General features: G+C 38.1%; 2 long non-coding RNA genes across 4 annotated transcripts; one reads left to right on the top strand and one right to left on the bottom strand.

The window, feature by feature from the left end:
- Nucleotides 1-885: 885 nt before the first annotated feature.
- Nucleotides 886-13827, bottom strand: LOC119312608. Of its 3 annotated transcripts, none has more exons than XR_005151397.1 (9): nucleotides 12929-13827; nucleotides 12768-12833; nucleotides 12574-12686; nucleotides 11509-11631; nucleotides 11358-11428; nucleotides 10974-11071; nucleotides 1603-1665; nucleotides 1347-1490; nucleotides 886-1050 (listed from the first exon to the last, which is right to left on the bottom strand). It is a non-coding gene; the product is annotated as an uncharacterized LOC119312608 (long non-coding RNA). The 3 variants fall into 3 exon arrangements; XR_005151398.1 differs by having other exon boundaries at nucleotides 12607-12686; XR_005151399.1 differs by having other exon boundaries at nucleotides 12574-12633.
- A 5250-nt stretch (nucleotides 13828-19077) lies between these two features.
- Nucleotides 19078-19429, top strand: LOC119312609. Its single transcript, XR_005151400.1, has 3 exons — nucleotides 19078-19101; nucleotides 19177-19252; nucleotides 19329-19429. It is a non-coding gene; the product is annotated as an uncharacterized LOC119312609 (long non-coding RNA).
- The last annotated feature ends 2155 nt before the right edge of the window (nucleotides 19430-21584 follow it).

Below are 21584 nucleotides of genomic sequence, written 5' to 3'. Positions count from 1 at the left end.
AATGCTAACGCGTGGATGCCTTTTGTTCCCGGTTGGTGCCACCAACCAGTTGGTGCCACCAACCGGGACCAAAGGCCCCCCTGCCTGGGGTCGGCGCACCGGCCACGTGGAGGACCATCTGTCCCGGTTCGTGTTTGAACCGAGACTAATGGGTGCAGGTATTAGTAACGATCCATTAGTCCCGGTTCACGAACCGGGACTAAAGGCCCTTACGAACCGGGTCTAATAGGTGTTTTTCTACTAGTGATGTCTTCTCTGCCTACCAAGAAACTGCAATGTTTCAATCATTTTCTTGTTGGCTACAAATTCTGCACCTAGACACTGGAAACATAGAAGGGAAGGGACAACACAAACATAGCAAATAACAAGGATATACGTTGGTTGAAAGGGAAGCAAGGAAATGACATCTACTATGGCCTAGTTTTGGAGACCATTAATCAGTTAACCAAATAGAAAAATATTGACATAGTATCTCTACTCCTAATATAGCAGTTGGTGAATAGTCTTCCGGTTTTTTTTCGTTGGTTTTTTATCATCTATCCCCTCCCTTCGCTGGTTTTTCTTCGTCTAACGCCCCGCCCACGTTACGTCACAGATCTAACGCCAAAAAAACGCCCGATCGATGCGTCGTGCCCAGATCTGATCTTCCGCCGCCGTCGGCCTCTCCTTCGCTCGCCCGATCCATCCCCTCGCCCCGCCGGACATCATTGCCTTTGCCGCTGCCGATCCTAAGTTTTGCCTCCGCCGCCCTTCAGCGGACGGCGCCCGCGTTGCCGTTTTGGAGGCGCCGCCGATCACGCACAGGAACCGACGGCGCCGCATTCCCTTCTGGACACTGCCGGGGCTGATCCCAGTTTCCCAGTTCCTGGGTAGGTATTACAACGGTTGCGCTTACAGTACATACTTTCAACAGATCCGCGCATTGGTTCTGTCTTACATCCATTGTTGAAATATCCACAAATTGATTCTGTCTTACATCCATTGTTTCAAATACATCGAATGCATTGACATCCGACTTTCGCTCCTGGACACCCAGACAGGATGCATGATCTGCATGGCATTGATTTATTTCTTCAGTATCTAGACAGCATAAGAGTTTTACTTGGATAATCAAGTATTTAGACTTTGCATGGGAACTCAAGTCAAAAAAAGCAATCCAGTTCCTTTTAACATTACAATGCTTTCATTCATCAAACTGGAACCATTCAGTAATCACCATGATTTAGCACCCCCCAAAATACATCTGATCTAGCATATATGCATAGGTATGAATAACAGGATGAGAGAAGTATCCATTCCACATAGAAGAGCACTACAAGATGTACACACAACTGCATAGAGTGTACCTGAGATGCTCTCGACAGCTCCAATTGAGGTGCAGTGCAGGCTGGTGGGCCGTTCTCGACTCATCCCTAACAGAGCCTAACACCGCATGGAGAAGAGAACACCCCAGCCGCGACATCTACCCAGCTTTCATGTGTGCCAAAAAACTGTGTAACAAATTAAAAATATGGTAAAGAGCCTGCAAATTGCTCGAGCTTTCTGATCAGTTTGTGACAAATGGGTGTCATTGTCATAAAACTCATCATTCATAAACTGTACCTTCAAATGTCTCACTGCTCCCTGATAGTACATTGACCATCTTCTAATGGGTCTCACTGCTCCCTGAAAGTACATTTGAATGCGTCAAAAAATATCAAGCCTATATATACAATTAGATGTGAGTGTAACACCAGCATTTAAAGTAGCATGCATGCACATGACTGATTATGCAAGCACCACATACAATAGATAAGAGTGAGTGTATCATCTTAGCATGGCGGCAATTTTAGTGTTTATTAATTGTTTTCCTTTCTGATTTTGCTGTTTTTGAAGATTTAATGCGTAGATGCCGGTTAGGACACAAACCATTATGATGCATCAAGTTTTGGATTGAGAAATCTGTGGAATGTTTGTCAAAATATAATGTTTGGCTATATTGTTCCTTTTGAAATAGAATAGAAAGAACAAATGCATAGAGAACCAATCAGTTTATATATGCAAATACATAGAGAACAATGTCTTCTACATTCTAATTGAAATTTCTGCATATCAGGAAGAAAACAAGAATAAACTTGGCAAAAAGCATTTCATAGATTTTAGTGTTTACAAAATCTGTGCTTACAGGTACGTATGGGGAATCCACAAAGCAAAGCAGCAGAAAGTATGACACCGACGGATGTACCTCCAGGTATATATTAACCTAAAAATCTTGCTATACATGTCAAGCTAGATCCCAATTGTGATTTCATGTCATGAAGTGGTTGCAGATGAGTTGGTTGGGACATATGATGTTGAGAACTACCCAAATACCCCAATTATGCCAGTTGGGTCCAGACCGCTACCTGTTGTTCCGCATAATGAGATGGATGGGACAATATTTGATGATGATAACCCTATTATTCAAGGTATGAGACTGTGCGGAGAGAGTACCCATAAATTTAGTGTCTGAATTTGATTAACTGTATTTCGGTTACTTGTATGAACCAGCTTCAGATCGGGATATAACAAGTCAAACCGCACAGCCGGTTGTTCCCCAACACACTAATGGTGATATCACATATGTTCAGCCGCCTTCCGATATGGTCTCAGGTGAGAATTAAACATAAAGAATAATCGACGCATTTCGGTTAGCAGTAAACTAAACTATCGGTTATTTTTTCATCAAGCAGACAAACCGGCTAGCTCATTCATATTGAATAAGGCTTCGTTTGTGCCTCTCAGTTCTATCTCAAATGAGTCTGCCACAGCCGCAGCACAAAGTGTAAATGGTATTACCTGATTCTACTTAATTTGTGAACCTTATCATGCTTTATGTTTTTATCTTGCATATGTACAAAAATCATGTTGCTCTTCTGTTGCGACAGAGACTCCTGAGTTGTCTCGTATAGATGGAAGAAGACAAGTATACATTAATGCAGCTGCTCATGTTTTACCGGCATCCGACTCAACATCCGAGAAGATGACTACACGATCTAGCAGCTATGTCCACAATCAAACTAAGAAAGTTATCTACTCTGATGAAATAAAGCAGCAGATAAACGCCAAGAGGCGAGCTGCTTATCGGAAGAAAAAAGATGAGGAAGCTACGAAACTACATCATGAATATCAATCTTCCGTTTCAATGTCTGGTATGTTTCTTTGATTATTAAATATTATTAGTAACCATTAATACAATGTGCATTCCTAGATTCATTTCTCTCACATCTTGATGTTTCACTCAGTATTTGACAAGAGGGACCTAATAAACAATCGGAGACGGGCATCGTATCGTAAGAGCAAATCGGACGCTGGCGAAAACAAGGAGACATTTATGGCTCCGATTCGTGGTGGACATCGAAAGAAAAATGAGAATGCCGCCAACAATCATCTCCATGAACATCTCCCTGCCCTTCACTTAGCAGGTACGAGTATGCTATATTACAGCAGTATGACACCTTCAAGGAAACAAGATGTATCTAATATGTCCGGTTGAGCGCTCCGAGTCAGAAGTATCGCCAAGTTATAGTTTTTCTTGTAGCAGTTGCTATACATATCTTCATATTTCAGGATTGTGAAAACATTTGATGAAGTGGTTGCAGATAAGACAGAGGAATCCTTTGATGGTGATAACTACCAATGGATGATAAGTATGTGTGATGGAACAACCCCGCAACCGGTTGTACCCCAACAAACTGATGTTGATATCACATATGTTCATGGGCCTTCCCATTTGATATCAGGTGTGTATTAAACATAATTAAGAATCGATGCTTAACTATACAAAATTCACGTCGTTGTTTTATTAGTATTTCAAATAACCACATCCAGAATGTTGGAAACATACTCTACCGTGTGTGCTAAGTTAATTAATTTTCCGTTGAAATATTTCTGCCTTCATAATGTATTTTTTGTTATGTACGCTGAAAATAACATACTGAAACAAGACAACGTTGTACTAAAAATGTAAAATAAGATATTCTAAAACTAACAAACGTTTTGTCCATACAAACAGCTATTTAATAACAGAATCGTCTGGTGTGTAAAATTATAATTAATTATGAAATTATAGGCAGATATTTCGCGAATCTCTGATATCCTGTCACTAAAACAATACGTGCATGTTAACTATCTTATTTGCTTCCTTTATAAAAAAATTCCTATTCGGTTTATCAGGAATGAAATCTTAAGACAGGATATCTTTTTTGTCTTGTAATCATATAGTAGGTTTTACTCACCGAATCGCAAAATTGATCCTATTAATTAATATTGATCGTGACCAAATCGGTGGATTTGATTACCGATTTCCTAATCAGAGCTTCCTATAAACGCTTATATATTGATCAACCGTTCGAGCGACCTTACCAGACCTCTCTTGAACAAGTTAAACTATTTCTTGACACTCCATCCTCCTCTCACATGGCGTCATCCAACAGTTCAATTCGCTTCAGCGATGATGCTGTTGAGGATATTCGTTGGCAGGAAGATCTCGGTGTACTGGAAGATGATGACAGCACTACGCCTATGCTTCCCTTTGCTGAGGGTAACACGCCAAAGTCAAAATGTCTTAGGATGCATAATCACGTCGAGCCTATTAGTAGTAGTTATCCCGTTAGGAAAGAATGTTTGGGGGACGGTTGGGCTACTACAAACGATCAAATTCTGCAGGCAACCAAGGAGAGCAACAAGCTCATGCAAACTCTCGTAAAGAAGATCGAGAAGTTGGAATATATGGTTGTGAAGCACATGCAAGCATGTGACAAGAAGATGGAAATGCCTTGAAAAGAGAAATCATGAGGAGTTATACATTATTCTTTACAGCTTTTTATGTTTTATGTTTGAACGCTCCTTAAGAGCATTTTGCATTGTAATCGATTTGGAGTCAAACTATGGAAGTATGAATAAAGAACATACATTGTTTCATGCTTGGTTTCTTACTCTCTGTTTTTGATCTTCCCTTTGATTTTTGTCGCCTAACATGCTATGTTTTTCTTTTTCTTATATGAATACACGGAGAGCAACAAGTTGATGCAAACTCTCATAAAGAACAGATATTTATCTTGTTCTTATATGAATACACGCTACCATCGAAATTGTGACTATTCTAAAATGCCCGTAAAATAGTGTTGCAAAGTAACACAACGACGTCTCATCACATGTACTAAAAACAAATATCCTGGGATATTATAAATAAACAGATAGTGTAATCAAAGCTGAGTAAACAATTGATTTTTTAATTGATTACATGTTTGTAATTAATGCTAATATTTTTAATCGATGAAATATTAGTGAATCCATGGTAATAATATTAATTGCGTGAATATAACTAAATACAAACTGAGTAAATAATCGATATTTAATTGATTACATGTTTGTAATTAATGGTAATATATTTATTGCGTGAATACACTTACCTTCACGCACTATCACCTTAATTATTACTATATATATCCAATTATTGCGTTTCTAACTAAAGATCTGAAGTCATCATTAGGAGTAGAGATATAGCGTATTAACAGGCGAAAAGGAATCATTGATACTAGTGAGATAATTGACATGATTTTTATCAGATTTAGAATCTCAAATATCTATAAATAATTAATTGATTCAAAAAGTTTTAGCAATAAATATTTTGTTGCCAAAGAACACTCATAACTTACTATTTATAATCATTTCGATATTGGAGTGTTCTTTTCGCTATACGGCCACATGCAAATATTGAAAGAATTTTGATTTTCCCACCTATGGGCCCCTTGGACTATATATGCCCATGCGCCCCTCTATCATTCTTTAACACTTCATCCGTTAGCTCCCTGACCATGGTGATATCGTACAACTCGAGGCCCTCGAGGAGGGTGATGGCGAATCCACCGGATCCCATCATCCCTCCGATGAACAGGCAAGTGTGCCGATCTACGTGCACGCTTATCTGACATCACCGTTTGTTTATCCCATCATTTTGTATTATTTTATGTAGGTACCTGAATTTTCAAAGTGTACGGATGGAACATATCTATCACAGATGTTGGATCATTCGAGCTAAGGTGATGTGGAAGTCCCATATCAGGGTGCATGCAATGGGAAACCCATACTTTCGTTGCATACTTCTGGACCAGGAAGTATGAGATTAGTGATCACTAAATATATCAACCTTTTTTAATGTATATACACATGTGTTCTAAAGTCTTGTTATCTGAATTATTAAAAATTTCTAGGGAACAAAGATTGAAGCAATTGCCTTCAACAACCAAGCTTATCGATTCAACGACAATCTGCAGACCGGGCTAACATATGACTTCACTAGCGTTGGGATAAACCCCACGGAAATGCTAGATGGTCACTTCTGGTATCTATGCATGGAGTTCGTCATTGAACTAAATGCTATGACCATGGTTAGGACATCGGTGCACAGTATTGCATCGACAATCTGTCCGCCTTTTTTCCCACAACTTGGTGCCATATCCTTGCTACGAGACAAAACCATTACCGGTGCAACATCTTTTAGTTTGTTTTTGCATATTTATCCATTCAACATTTTGTCTCACCCAGACTTAATTTTTTCCAGATGTTCTTGGTATTATTGTCTATGCTGGTAGGATACAACATAGGTGGGATTCATTATATAGACGGCAAGTCCATTTTGTTGAGATAGGCATCATGAATTTTCGGTAAACTCCAATCAGTACTTGAGGTTTTATATGCTTATTGTTATTTGATAGTTGACTACCATCAACATATCTTTATCATTCCAGACGGGAGATACTTTTTATACGCCTACGTCAAGAGCATGTTGGTCGTCACTTGAAACACTTGCAGTGCACTGAAAATTTATTCGAGAAAATTGCAGTCACGTACATACAGCTAAACCGGAGGGGTAAGTGCCTGGACACTATGAGGGAGAGCACATTCTTGTTCTCCCCCGACATGGATGATGATGTTCATCATCTTCAAGGTAAGTTCTTTAAACTATTTTGATTTTTATGGCCTTTTGTTCGTTTTTGTATTACAATGATATTAGTACTAAAAAATTGTTTTTTCGTAGATATCCACGAAGCCTGCTTAACGACACTTGACGAAACACTATCATACGTCAATGCTGCAGTGGTAGCCAGGAAAAATGGACAGTAGATGAGTTTGTTTTTCAAGACGGCTCGTTAAATAGCTCTTTTCCCTCGGTCCTTTTATCTACATTTGGAATAATAATGTATTCACACAGAACAATCATTTGTGTTAAAGTGTGTTTTCTTTTTGCTTGTCAACTCTACGTGTAGCCATTATGGCAGTGTGTATATTTTGTACGCGAGCTTAATTCGGCATATCTGGTTTTATACAAAGGTTGATTTTTTTCAATTCATTGATATTGAACTGTAAATTTGGCAATCCTTAGGAACAAAATATTCAACTATAAAAAAGGAGAAATATCTGATACGCCGCCGTCACGATTTGTTATATTTGGCAGGCAATAAAAAGCAGTAAAAACGCTTTGATATATTTGGCAGGCAATAAATAGCACTGAAAATATATCCGTTTATATATATGCTGCATCGACATCCTAATTGCCAAGACACCTCAGCGAACGATCACTCACGCGTATCGATCAGCGATGGAGCATATCATTGGAAACAATGCGCCGGCGACCCTGGATGCCGCTGCCCCCAACCCCAATGAGGCTGCCCTCGAGCTCCACGATGTTGTGGCCAACCCCCAGGAGGATTTGCCCGCACCCCTGCATCTTCTGCCCCCACCACGGCATTTCGTGGAAGATGCTCTTGAATATATATTCGGCTTTATGAATGGCGTTCATGATGAGCAGACACTAGAGTAAGTTATGCTATTCTATGTTTATTTTCTCTAAAGAAATCTCATTAGAGCTAGGTTGTACACATCAGACTCTGTTTGATATAGTAGTATGATATTGCTTGATTTGTTTTTCTTTAGATTAAATCTTACTTTTTGCGGCCATCATTACAAAATTATTTTTGTTAAATGTTTTGGCAGTATTGCCGTTGAACATCAACCGTATTATTTGCAATACAAATGTTGAAAAACTTAATGTCGTTAGTTTATTGTACAACCATTTAATTTTGTTTTTAAACAGCCAGCAAACTTGGTATAATGGTTTCTACCTAAATTTTCCTGCTATTAATTTCTAGCAAATTAATATTGTTCTTACAGAGAAATTATTATTTAATTTTAGCTTTTGCTAGAAGGTGCTGCAACAAGTTTCATGCTCTATAGTTTATCAAAATATTACGTTCTGCTCGTAGCTATTAGATTATCTAGAAAATATTACCATATGAAAAAAAATTGTTTTAAAGTACCACTCATAGTGCTAACCATTTTTTATATTTTTACGTGCAGCTCAATCTGGATAAGAAGCGATGCACCGTACCGGATCAAAATCAGCCTCAGAATGCTGAAAGACACACTATTTGTTACTTCAACAAGCCTACATCCCGACTGCTTCAATCTCGCTATTCGAAAGCTTGCGAGCGCTGAAGTAGAGAGGCATGCAGGCACCAGCATGGCTGGAGGAAAACATTATTTTGACTTGCAGTTTCATGCTCAATCACGAGCTCTAAGGTATTCCTGGATGCCGCAAGGGCAGCGCACCTCGATGCTGATCAACAATGATGTTCTACAGCCCTTTCCTAGATATGATGTGTTCAACTCCACAATTGTAAGATTCTTTAATTCCTAAATTATTTTTTCTTTCCTGATAGCAATTAACCTGTGTTGACCTTCTGTAGTATCTACTTCCGTTGTCTATCCCGGATTCCTCGTATGGTCTACTCGTGGTAAATCGGATGAGGAGAAGGGTTATCATATTTAATCCATCACTAGACGGACGACAAGTGGGAAATAGCACTCACAACAAAGAGATGATGAAGGAAATCACTATTTTGAAGCAAGAACTCAATGAAGTGTTGCAGGCTAGGGTCCTTGGATGGAACACCGAACTCATGGATTGGCGTCATGACAACATGTCATTCAATTTTCGACGGTAATTTAATAAATTTTTTAGATGAATAAGATGCAGTATGTAGAAATCTCAAGTTTTTATTCTGTTTGTCACAGCAAAGACTCGGGTTTCTTAGTTCTACAATAGATGGCCCACCAGCTTGGTTCTTTGCGTAGCATGACCTGGATGAACACTACAGTAATTATCTATTCGACGAGTTTTAATGTGCCATTTATAATCCAACTACTACAACATTTAATGGTGAATTTGTTTCATTCTCTCTAGGATCCAATTATGCTCAGGAGCCAAGTGGTAGTCCAGATGCTCATGGTGAAAGACAATCTAGCTGCTGGAAACATCCCTCAGGAGATTACGGCGGCCTTGAGGGTTTTGAACAACTAAATATGCTTCTATGCATGCAGAACCGTCAGGATTACTTCACTCATCTTGTCATGTTTGGTTATGGATGGGAACTATAAAAAAATTTGGGGTTTGGAATATTTAAGAACTATTTGTAGTTTTGGTACTACTACAAGTTGGTTTCACTTTTATATTTGTTGTTTTGGTAATTTCTGTTTGTTAAGCGCTCGCCTTTGGGCGGTTAAGCCCTGGGCATTGGCCTAGCGCCTAGCTTTCGCCGTAGACGCTAAAAAATAAGCTAACATCCATGTCCTTCGGAGATAAATCAGCTTAACCGGTGAGGGGTCGAGCGAATCAGCGATAAAACAATCGCACCCACAAACATATCTCCTACCCTACGAGGATTCAACCACTCCGACGACAAAGCAACTTGTTCGGGCAAGGGTTCTAGCTTCTCAAACTAGAAATCGAGCTTGACATTCCGGTTCCCGATCAGTGCTGCAATCGAGAGAGGATAAGGGAGAGAGGCGGCATGATGCATCAAGGATAGAGGATGAGGGGGAGAGGCGGCATGAGTAGACTATGCACATACTGATCTTTAGTATGTGATGGAACGGTGCGGGCACCTACTCGGCTGCTTCGGCTTACGCGATTATGTGTGAGGGATGGGTGCAATTTCAGCTTGCGGACGCGATATGGAAAAGCGGGGCACCTCATGCAAGCTACTTATGTGGTTGGCCGTCCAATATAGGATCTGGACGTCGGATAGGCGAGTTTGACACGGTTTGCAAGATACGATATCTTCATGCTTCTTGTGTGATCAGGAGCAGGACACGGTGGATCACATCCTTGCACAATGCGTCTATGCCAGACAGGTCTGGTTCGAATGCTTTTCCAAGGTAGGGATACCTCTGCAGCTGATACCCAATGGGCATGAAAAGGTGGAAGAGTGGTGGGTGGCTTCGAGTGAGAGGATGCCCAAGACACACTGAAAGGACTTCGACTCTTTTGTCATGTTGATTTGCTGGAGTATATAGAAGCAAGAATGGTAGAGTTTTAGTTAGGAATAATCTGTCTAATGAGCAATAACTGGCCGGGAACATTTTCATGGAGCGCCACCTGTGGGCTCTAGCTAGAGGGAGTGGAGTTCTACATTTTTGTGAATAGTAGCCTAGGAGGGTTTTTAGGAGATGGCAGGCACGTCGTGGGCGATGCCTGCAGCCATGTAAATCTTGTACATATTGTTTGTCCCCTTCTCTGAAGCTAAGGGACGCCTTTCGCGTGCTCTCGATAAAAATCTTTAGTAGGAGAGCCACAATATGTCCATGAGTTTAAGTGGGGCAGGGCAGACCATCTGGGCTTTTTCGTCACACTAAAGTTCTAAAGCCTAATCTCGTATCGTATAACTTCATACATACACGCACTGTTATACGATATGATGTATACACTCATTTTTTCAATGAACTATTTAAGTGAACAAATTAATTAATTAACATTTCATCGTTATTGTGCACGTCATTAATTTTCTTTTGCAGTAGCTAATCTCGTATCGTATAACTTCATCCATACACGCACTGTTATACGATACGATGTATACTTTAAACCAGCAATCGAACGGTCATAGGGCACGTACCTTCAATTGTCACCAATCTTCAAGTTCACACAGGATCCACAGTTCTCTGTCTTGCTCAAGATGTTTCTGATAAAGCAATGATTATCTTGTATGTGTTCCTGAATACAGTAGACAAAATTAGTCCCCTCCAAACTGTTTTCTTATTGACTACATAAAGTACAAGTCTGTCCCAGGATGTTCCGACAATTATTATTCGTTACCAACATTTTCCAATTATATTTGGTGAGGAAGAAAATTATTATAAAGTTACCCTAAGGCAGTCACATCTCATTCTAATATAATGTAATTCAAAATATAATGTGTTCAATGTATTAACTATATTTAAACAGAATAGACATATGTGGTAAGTAAAATTGGAGCTAATATACAATTGGAGCAACATACCTATTTCCACTTGCTTAGGTACTGTCACTATGTAGCCCTCCACACCCCGAACAACGTCCCTTTGAAAAATGCTGGCAAAAGATGCCAATGTTTTAAATCCAAAGTAAACAATGTAGAAAGAAAAGAGACGATGAAATTGTGTTACTCATACTTTGGCAGCACGAGTGGATAAGTAAAGTTTCTCCAATCTCTGATGTAGTTTAACCTCTTACTCATCTGTGAATGCATTATCAGAATTTAACTAGCCACCAGCCCCAAAGTGCTTAAACACTTCCTGCAACAGTATATACATGTTACAATATTGTTTTACTCATACGAAAATTGGAAAGTTATATGTTTTGATGCCACTGGCAGGGATATATATTAATTTTATTATTATTTAAGTATATACAATGTAAAATGTGTGGCCAGTTATAGCTAATCTTGGCATGCAAATCAATGATAAGTTGATTATTTAATGAATACAATAACAATTTACCTATTTAGAAAGTTATAAATATTGACATATTTTCTAATATATTAACAGGTGGGCATTTGATCTCGAAAGGAAATAGATCTGCACCATACAGCAATATATGGTGGGACTAGAACAAGCCATGATTCCCTACCCAGTTATCCGGCGCATGGCCTATCTATATATGTTAACCTATGCCATCCCTCCTCCCCCTCCTTTCTCTCCCTTCGCCCATCACAGATAGCAAAAGATCAAATTAGCCAGTCCTAGAGGAAAAATTTCCGAGGAGGATCAAGAAGGCGAGTTCATCTAGGTATGAAGATTTCTTGATCTGTCTCTTCTCTAAAAGTATAATAGTTATTTTGTTATGATCATGTCCTATTAGGTGAGGTACAACTGAAGAAAAATAGATTCATCATATATTCTAGACTGCATAGGCAACCAAACTAATTATTGTCACTAGATGACTCTAAGGAGTTGTAGTGTCTCTAACTCATGAAGATATGGTCACATCATTGACCTCTCTTATTAGATGACTCTAATGTACAAGTGAAGATAAATAATATTATTTGGCATTAGATGCCTTATTGACTTGTAAGCACAATGCAAATTTCAGACATGAAGCTCACCACACACATGTACATATGTACTAAAAAACGAAACATGACAAAGCAGTAGACAAGAAGTTTTTATGGCAAACAGTAGACACTGAGTTTTGATAGCAAGCAGTAGATAAGAAGTTTTTAGGTCAAGTAGTTTTACTTATAATTTGCCTTCACAACTCTATCCCCTCACCTCACATAATTGATATATATGTCGTCCCTGAAAAAAAGTTGACATGTATGCCCAACTTGATTGTAAGTGTCCAGGATTTCCTTGTAGCACCAAAAACACAACTCAATTTATATTGAATCCAACAACACTGAAGCTAAGCAAACTATTTTTAGAAACAGTACCTTGACTATCAAAAATTGGCACATCGATGAGCTTTCAACAAAGTATACTTCTAGCAACTACTCCTACTGCACAATAAAGTTTAGTCAAAATCAAAGTGAGGAAATGAGCGTATCATACCTATGTACATAAAATGCATACGGATTGTGCTGCTTTTACTTACTTTGATTGCAGTAGTTGTGTGGGTTGTTCTGCTTACTTTGCACTCCCAAGAAGCAGCCTCTCCAATAAGCATAGTCTCCAAGTTGTCTCCAAGTTCACGAACGAAAGTGCATGAAACCACAAAATACATCAACAACATGAAGAAATTAGTTTAAGCTCAACTACAACAAATATAGTTTTCATCTTCTAGCTGACCATATAATAGTACAATATATCACAACAAGAAGAAGCAAAAGTGACTTTATTAAACATGTTTAAACTACCTTTAGCTTATCATGGTTAAATACCATGATCCCAGTTCATCCCAATTTGTGTATAGTTAGCACAAATTCAATATTGGGTGGTAAGACACAAAATTGTTTCCAGAAATTGCAAGAAAGATCGAACAGTGACTATTTCATGATTAAAATGACAGCTTCATAACCAGATGACTATTGACATCGTAGCACTATCTGCTATTTAGTTTATTATATTTCCATAAAGTGCAGCTGGAATAAATGTGTCTCCTAAAAACATTAAGAAACCAAAATTACTAAGTAAAAAACTGGGCCATAACTTGTGCACAAGGCCAAGCCCAGCAATCATTAAAAGATTGGTGATGTTAGCTTAACTAAAACCAAAAGCAATATATAGTAGCATGCAAAAGCAGAAGGACAATACCCATGAGTTGCAACAGGGCATGCCTATTCTGTGCAACACCAATCAGTTGCAAATAAGAAGTAATTTTGACAACATGACTTATCTCCAAACTAAAATAAAATGCAGTAGTCATAATAGTCCTACGGTGATGGATAAATGAGGAAACTGACTTTGATTTCCTGCCATAATTGACTTGCACTGGCTCTATATCTACATCCAAGTCACTTGAAATGTGTTGAATGCATCCGTTGCACCCCGGCCCAACACAGCTATCACTACGAAAGGATGGCAGAACATAGGACTGGATAACACAAACCAAGCCACTTGTTAGTATGAAATCCAGAAAAGATTGTCTGAGAAAAGTAAAAATAATACTGTAGGATTTAAGCAAGGTGCGCTATCAATTCATAAACAGTACCCAGATGCCTACTAAAATTAAACTGGATCAACAAATCATCTAGCAAAAATCCCTGAACATTACACCTTTTCATCATTCGCCAATTCAATTATGAAAAAACAATGCATCAATCAATGATATGAAATAGTAGCAGTATGCTGATGGAGCAAGTGCAAAAGATACCCAACACTGCACACGGCAACACTCGATCTGTTGTCTCAAATCCCTCTCTCTTCTCCTAAAGCTAACGTTCACGCAGTACACGCTCACGTAGCTAGCCTTAAACTACAGCAAACCGCTGACCTACGGCCATTAGCGGGGACGGGGGACGGGGGAGGGGCCGTTTGTCTCACCTTGCCATGGAAGTGGGGATGGGTTGCGGAAGACGGCGGAGTGGTAGACCACCGTGACTGCACCTCGTGGGGTTGCTTCTTGCCGGCGATGAAGACGACAGGATGCACCACCATGGCAGTGTCTTGGCCGTCGGGGAGCCGCCTCGAAACAGAAGGCGAGGAGGAGATCAGGCCAGGGATTCCACAAATGGAAGAAGTAGAGGAGGAAAGTGTTCAGACGCACGTACCGTAGCTTCTGTCGTTGCAGATCAATGCACCCCGCCTCGGTTCGACCTTGACATCGCCGGAGACCAGCAACGTGGCGGATCTGAACGGACCGCCACCGGATCCAGCCGCACACGTGTCGTTGCAGATTGATGCGCGATGAAGCTCGATGCGTGCATCCCCTCAGCCGCACACGGCTCGCCGGAGACGCAACTGTCGCCGGGCGGAGTCTTGGTGGTTGCGTTCTCGGCGAGGTGCGCGGTGATGCGTCGGGGGTGAGGTGAAAGGGCGATAGGTTGCCACTGAGTGGAGAGGAGAGGGCCTGATGCGGCGGTCGCCGGGCGGAGCCGCGCGGACGCCAGCCCGTGGACGCACGCGGCGACGCGGCGGCGGGGGAGTGAGTGGAGGGGAGACGAGCGAGTGGAGGGGAGTGGAGCAGAGGGATTGGATAAGGTGGGCGGCGGGGTAGGTGGAGAGGCAGGGAGGTGGGCCGACGGGCGGGTAGGTGGAACGCCAAGCGCGGCCGCAGCGGGGGAGGTGGGCCGTCGCGCGGCGGGGGGCTGGGCACGCAAAGGCTTCGTCCCGACTGGGCCGGCCCAAATATTTTTCTTATTTATTTATTTTTCTTTCTTTTCTGCTTCATCACCTCATTTCTCTTTTGAAAACATGAATGTTTTTGAAAATAGATAGCAAAAATGAAAAAGCGAATAAATTTTCCAAACATATTTTTTTATGAATTTTGAGAAGAAACTTTTAAACAAATACAAATTTTGATAAATTTGTACAGTTTTTTGACCACAAACAGTTTTTGAATATTTAAAAAAAATCGAAAATGACATCCATTTTTTTTAAAAATGAACAATTTTGGAAGTGTGAACAGTTCTTTACAAGCACAATTTTTTTTTGAATATTAAGAACAAACTTTGAAAATCGTAACCTCTTTAAAAAATCCATAATATTTTCATAAACTTGAACAAGTTTTTAAGATATTTACATTGTATTGAATTTGATAACTAATTTCAATAAACAATAACTATTTTTTAAAATCCAGGTCAATTTTTGAAAAGTCAGAACCTTTATTGGTAACCCCATAAAAAAATTCTAAAAAGCAAATACATTTTTTTGAATTTGAGGAACAATTTTTGCAAATACCTAACATTTTTTGATAATATATATCATTTTTCTTTAAAAAACAACAACACCTGCATAATTTGAAAAAAACATTATGAAATATCAAATTATCAAGAACATTTATGTAAATAGCAAAAATATTTTTCATATATCATGAACATTTTTTGAAAACTATGTAAAAAAATTAGGAACATGGCGTATGACATTTATTTAAACAACATATATTTCTAATAATATGAAATTGGTTTTCTTTTTTGCATACCAATAAGTTGTGTTACAAATATTTTTTATTAGGAAATATAATATAAAATAAATTTGGTTTCTCATAATAATTATTTAAACAACATTTTTTGCATACGAATAAGTTGTGTTACATATAATTATAATAATATCAAATTCGTAATATGATGCAGTAGGAAATATCATTTATATTTCATCATATATAATTCATCATAGTATACTTTTTATTAATGCTGGGATGATTTTGCTTGTAATTTTTTTTGTACCTCACAAAATGATATTAAACAAAAAAATCGTAATTATTGATTTGTAAATAAACAAAATTCTATATATATAAACCTGGTTCATGAAAATAAATATTTTTATGCTTGTTACATATATTAAGGGTATCACAAAAAAATATAGATGAAACAAATAAACTTTGTTAATGTTGGGTTGTTTGTTTTAATTTCTGTTTGTCAATTTTCCATAGCCTATCATTTAATTTAAAATAGTTTAAGCAATTTTAAACGCCTACTAACTTATATGAACATTATAGATAACCAAATGCTTTTCTTATTATCAGATAAAACAATTGTTTTGTATTATATATTGTATATAGTTTTATGATGTAGTAAAAAATATTAAATATATTTTAGCATAGACATAAATTGATGGGTTCCGACATATGCAACGATGACAGACCGCATTGAAACACCGCGAGAAGAGGTGCATAGAGCTAACCTTACTCTGTATCTATGTTATATACGATAAAATGAATGGTGTATTTATATTTTTGTTTTTTCAGGATATAGTATACATGGATATGGACTCTGGAGATGCACGGAAAGAATTCATTGAGGGTTCAGATGCAATGTCGCTGCAAGGGGCCGGAAACTCACAACATAATCACGTCGAAGAGGTTATATCTCATAATAAACCAAAAAAGGATGCTAATTTACATGTTATTCCATAAGGTATTTTTTTATATTATTATCATCATTTTTTGTGATATTGTCTTTTGTATTCAACTAATTTGGCTTTTATTGTTTACTAAGTTGGCTCACTTTTTTATGAATTTCATAGACTATGTTTGTACCTCTAGAGATATTACAGTCATCGAATCAATCAAGTCTGCCCCTAAGAATACCCAGTTTATGGACATTGGAGATGCCTTGTTAGCAACTGACGATTTGGAATGCCTTATTAAAAATGACATGTTCTTACATGACGGTGTAAGACCAATTGCATAATCTTTGTAATTAATTGATTATATATAATATCATAATGTACAAATATAATTTAAATATTGTTTGCAGGTGATAAATGCTTACATATATTGCATGCTTGCTCACGAGCATTTACAAGACAGGGCGGGTGAAAAGGTACACATTATTAGCACGTTTGTATCGGGCCAAATAAAAGAAGACGGGGAAAGAGACATAGACCCATCAAAATATCGTCGCATCGTGCGTCATGTTAATAGTTATCTACAACAAGATATGGTTAGTTTTTGTCTCGTAATCCATGCATATAATTATAGACTGTTTTTATTTAGTTCATATGTTTAATGATTTATTAATAACTATATCTAATTGTGACTGTGACTTGTATCTTATTTACACCAGTTATTCATTCCGATTAACATGCCGGGCTACCATTGGTATCTAGCAGTTGCCAACGCCAAAAAACGAGAGATCCAAGCATTGGACTCACTTGGTGAGAATGTCAAACGCAATGACCTTGCTACTACGGTAACTATCTATTTCTTTTCTCATCTTAGCATTTATTTTGTTTGACTTCATCCTTAACATATCTCGTATATATATAAAAGTTATTAGGGCTCGAGAAATGGCTGAAACTTGCAGAGCATAGTCTGGAGTTTATCAAAGGTCATAAATGGCCTGATCTTAATGTTACAAAATGGACGGTTGTAGAGCAAATTCAGGAGGCAATACAAACCGATGGGTAAGCACTTGTTTTAATAGTTTGTTTTTAGATTCATCTATCTGATATTCTAAAGCATTATTTTATAATATTATAGCGTATCATGTGGATTGTTTATGCTAAATTATATGGAATACTGGACACCACGTGGACTATCAGTCCAGTTTACGTAGGTATTTCAGTTTTATACATTATCTCATAATGTTTAATCAAAATATCTTATAAACTGTTTTCATATTTGTTTTGTAGGAGGATATGAAACATTTTCGACAAAAATTAGCAATTATTTTGCTCGATTCAGAGCTTAATAAGTTAAAAGGATGTCCCATGTACCATCAGCCTCTCAACGAAGAAACTTTAGCTAATTCTGATCTTGAGATCCTGGATAATCCATCTGACGTAGTCCAAGAGAAACGTCCCGCCCCAAACACTATCATTCCCACGGACCAACGTGAAATACTTGCCGGCCTCTGCAACTACATCATGTCGAACAATGATGCTGGATGTTTGGAGTAAGTATCATGTATCAATATTTAATGTGCGGATGTATATTATTGTTCTTCTAACCATCCAAATTACAGGAAGGTATGGGTCCGGAGCTCCACACCCGATCCAATGAGCTTAAGTCTTAAGAAACTTCAGTGAATACTTAACATGGAGTAGCCCATGGACAATGATTGCTTCAACACAGCCGTGCATATGCTGGCATGTGACGAGGGAGTATTGTTCACAGACCCTCCTATACACTACATGGATCTACGATTTTGTGTAAGTTACCGTAACTCTTCATTCTAGGTGCCATTAGTATCAACATGTTGAAACCAAATTTTATTTCTTTTACTTAGTCCATGCTGTTAGAGTCAACACGAGGTCAGAAGCTTTGTGAGAAGGAAACTATCCAGACGTTGGCAACATTATTTGATAGCTGGCCTGGGATGGAGACCGACATCTCATCTTGCAATAAGGTAAATAGAATATTTTGACCATTGTTATCATGGTTTGTTTTTGTTTCTAATAGCTCCACTTGTAGATTTATCTTCCCTATGCATCCATTGGCCGATACATCCTGTACATCATCGACAAAGAGGCACGTCGTCTATATATTATGGATCCTATTCAATCATCACAATCGTCAGAGGATAAAAACTTGAGGCATTCACTGAAATTAAAAAGTTTTTCAAGGGATTTCAAAGAAGCACTCGAAATAAAGCTACCTGGGTGGAATTCTGATATATCTAAATGGCATCATTTATTTCCGGCCGGTGTTCCAACGAGTATAGACGGGTAATGAATTCATAACAAGAATATTTACTTTTGTTATCATTCTATTATTTATAATATTAACTGAAAGTTTTCCAGGAATGTGTCTGGCTATTTTGTTTTTCATTTTATGCTCTGGTGGAACGGTAAAGAATTGGTCAAGCCGGTTTGCGCGGTTAGTATTGTGGGTTACATGTTTTAAGACCTTCTCCGTGAATTTTTCAAACTAACTACATTTATTTTTTCTGCAGGATGGGTATGAATTGAGGAAGCATTTTTTATTATACTTGCTAAAACATCGTGGGAATGAAGCTAGAGGAAACTTTCCTGATATTGTCAAAGAATTTCTTAAACGCATCATCTAGATATTAATATTTTTGTAATAGATGTTAAGTTGTAACATCACTCAGCTTGTGACATTGCAATAATGGACTTCAATTTGTGTTATATTGTTTGTACGTGTGGATTTTAACATGTAACTCTGGTAAAATATTTCAAGAGCCCGTGGCAACGCACGGGCACTCTACTAGTATATTGTAATAGGAGGACAGTATATTATTCACCAAAAGAGCGCTTCTGCAAGCACAAGAGCGACTCCAATTTCCCAAGGAATTCAAATAATTAGCTTCTATCAAGGTGAACAATACGCATTTTGTGCAAGGCGGTACAACTCCTCTCCTCTAATAATAATATGGATATACTGCATAACAAAGGAAACCTTATTTAGAGCTACAACTATAAAATTAAAACTCCAATTGACCACTGAACCTTACAACATAGCCATTAAGTACAGGGAGACACATAAAAACCTGGATCTGTTATACAGAGATGGTTCTTGTACGATTAGCTGAATATAGTATTATAAACGCTAAGTGCAACTGCGCAAGCTTTTATCTACCAATCACAAAAATACAAATGGCAAAACTAAATGATATTAATGAAAAAATGAAGAGTTTATGAAGGGGAGAAGTAGGAAACTTGTTTGGTCTGAAATTTCGACATGTCTAAAACATGAAAGTACAGACTTTACAATGTTCATTTGAATAAACTCTGGCCCAACCTTATTCCAAAATAGATAGGTCAAGAGGACCATTTACCCTGCACCTTGCTGCCATGGCATAAATGCTATTAAACTGAATCACAAAGATACTTGAAGACATAGCTACAGAACTATAAAGAGCATAAAACCTCAGGTGAATACGTTTGGAATATTAATCTTCTCTATCAAAATTTCCAAAGAAAAAATTATAGCTGATTGTGAGGTCCAAATTCAGTTACATAACCAACAAATACATCTCCTGCCTCTCAAATTAAATTCACAAAAGCACCAGCTTTGAACTACAGAGTTAATAGAAAAATCTACAAAAAAGAAGAGTCTCAACAGAATACGGAAGGTTGTATTATCAATGGCCCCAGATACAGGAGCTTCCGTCACATACAGAAGCTTCCATCAAAAGGCTTGAAACATGCAAAGTAATGTAGAATGATGCTCCATCTCATGCATAAGCTTTGTTAGTGTCATTATGAAAAACCTTATTTACATACTTCCTACCATTATATCAAGAATACAGGATGTGCCCTTGCACCCCCATGTTCTTCAGTCTTCACTGTCCGAGGTTTTTCAAGCACATGAATATTGGTGCTGCCTGAAATGTTCACAAGCGATAGTTAGACGACTGGCAATGCTATATCTGAAACTTTATAGCAATCACTGAAAAATCTTGCACAATGAAATGAACTCATAGAAACTGAGAGTAGATCCATTATTCTAAGAACACGCAACATATGTCATTTGGGATCAACAAAATTTTCTTGTTATTCTGTTACTGGTTTGCAATTAAGGGTCTTCATTTTTCACTTCTCTAAACGACTCATATTGGAATACCAGGCACAAATTTATTGTCTTACATCCATGGCTGTAGAGTGCTTGCGTACAAACCGAGTAAACACATGTAAAAGCTAATGCTAGTAAAAGAAATCCATAGACGAAATCTACTGAACTTACAGAACTCATGGAAACTTATTTTCGAAATTCAGACAGAGCATGCACACACTAGCATACATGGCCGCCATCTGCCCCGTCGACGCTTGCTCGCAAGCATGGCATGAAGTGGCCAGAGCCTAGAGGAGCAGATGAACACTTGTGCAAACACTAAATATATAACTAATTAAATCGATTAATTGTCAGTTCTTGCCACTTTGTCCACTGCAAATTATGTGCTGCAAAATAAATCACATACACTACAAAATAAACAACAAGAGATCAACTTACTCTTGACAGTAAGAAACATCAAATCATCAGATCAATCAAACTTATCTCAAATCAACAAATTTCACTGAAACCACATGGAAACCTTTCAATTTTCAGAAGAAACAGAAATCAAGAATAGAAGCTCGAACTAATTAGTCACATTACTCATCCATCCCGGTAACTTTGTAGATCGAAGCCTTTAAACAGGAGTCTGTACCCAACTATGAAGCTCACCGCACGTCATTCAGAGAACACA

The sequence above is a fragment of the Triticum dicoccoides genome, chromosome 5B, assembly GCF_002162155.2.
Source record: "Triticum dicoccoides isolate Atlit2015 ecotype Zavitan chromosome 5B, WEW_v2.0, whole genome shotgun sequence".
Taxonomy (NCBI): Eukaryota; Viridiplantae; Streptophyta; class Magnoliopsida; order Poales; family Poaceae; genus Triticum; species Triticum dicoccoides.
This window is presented reverse-complemented; position numbering and strand designations above follow the sequence as displayed.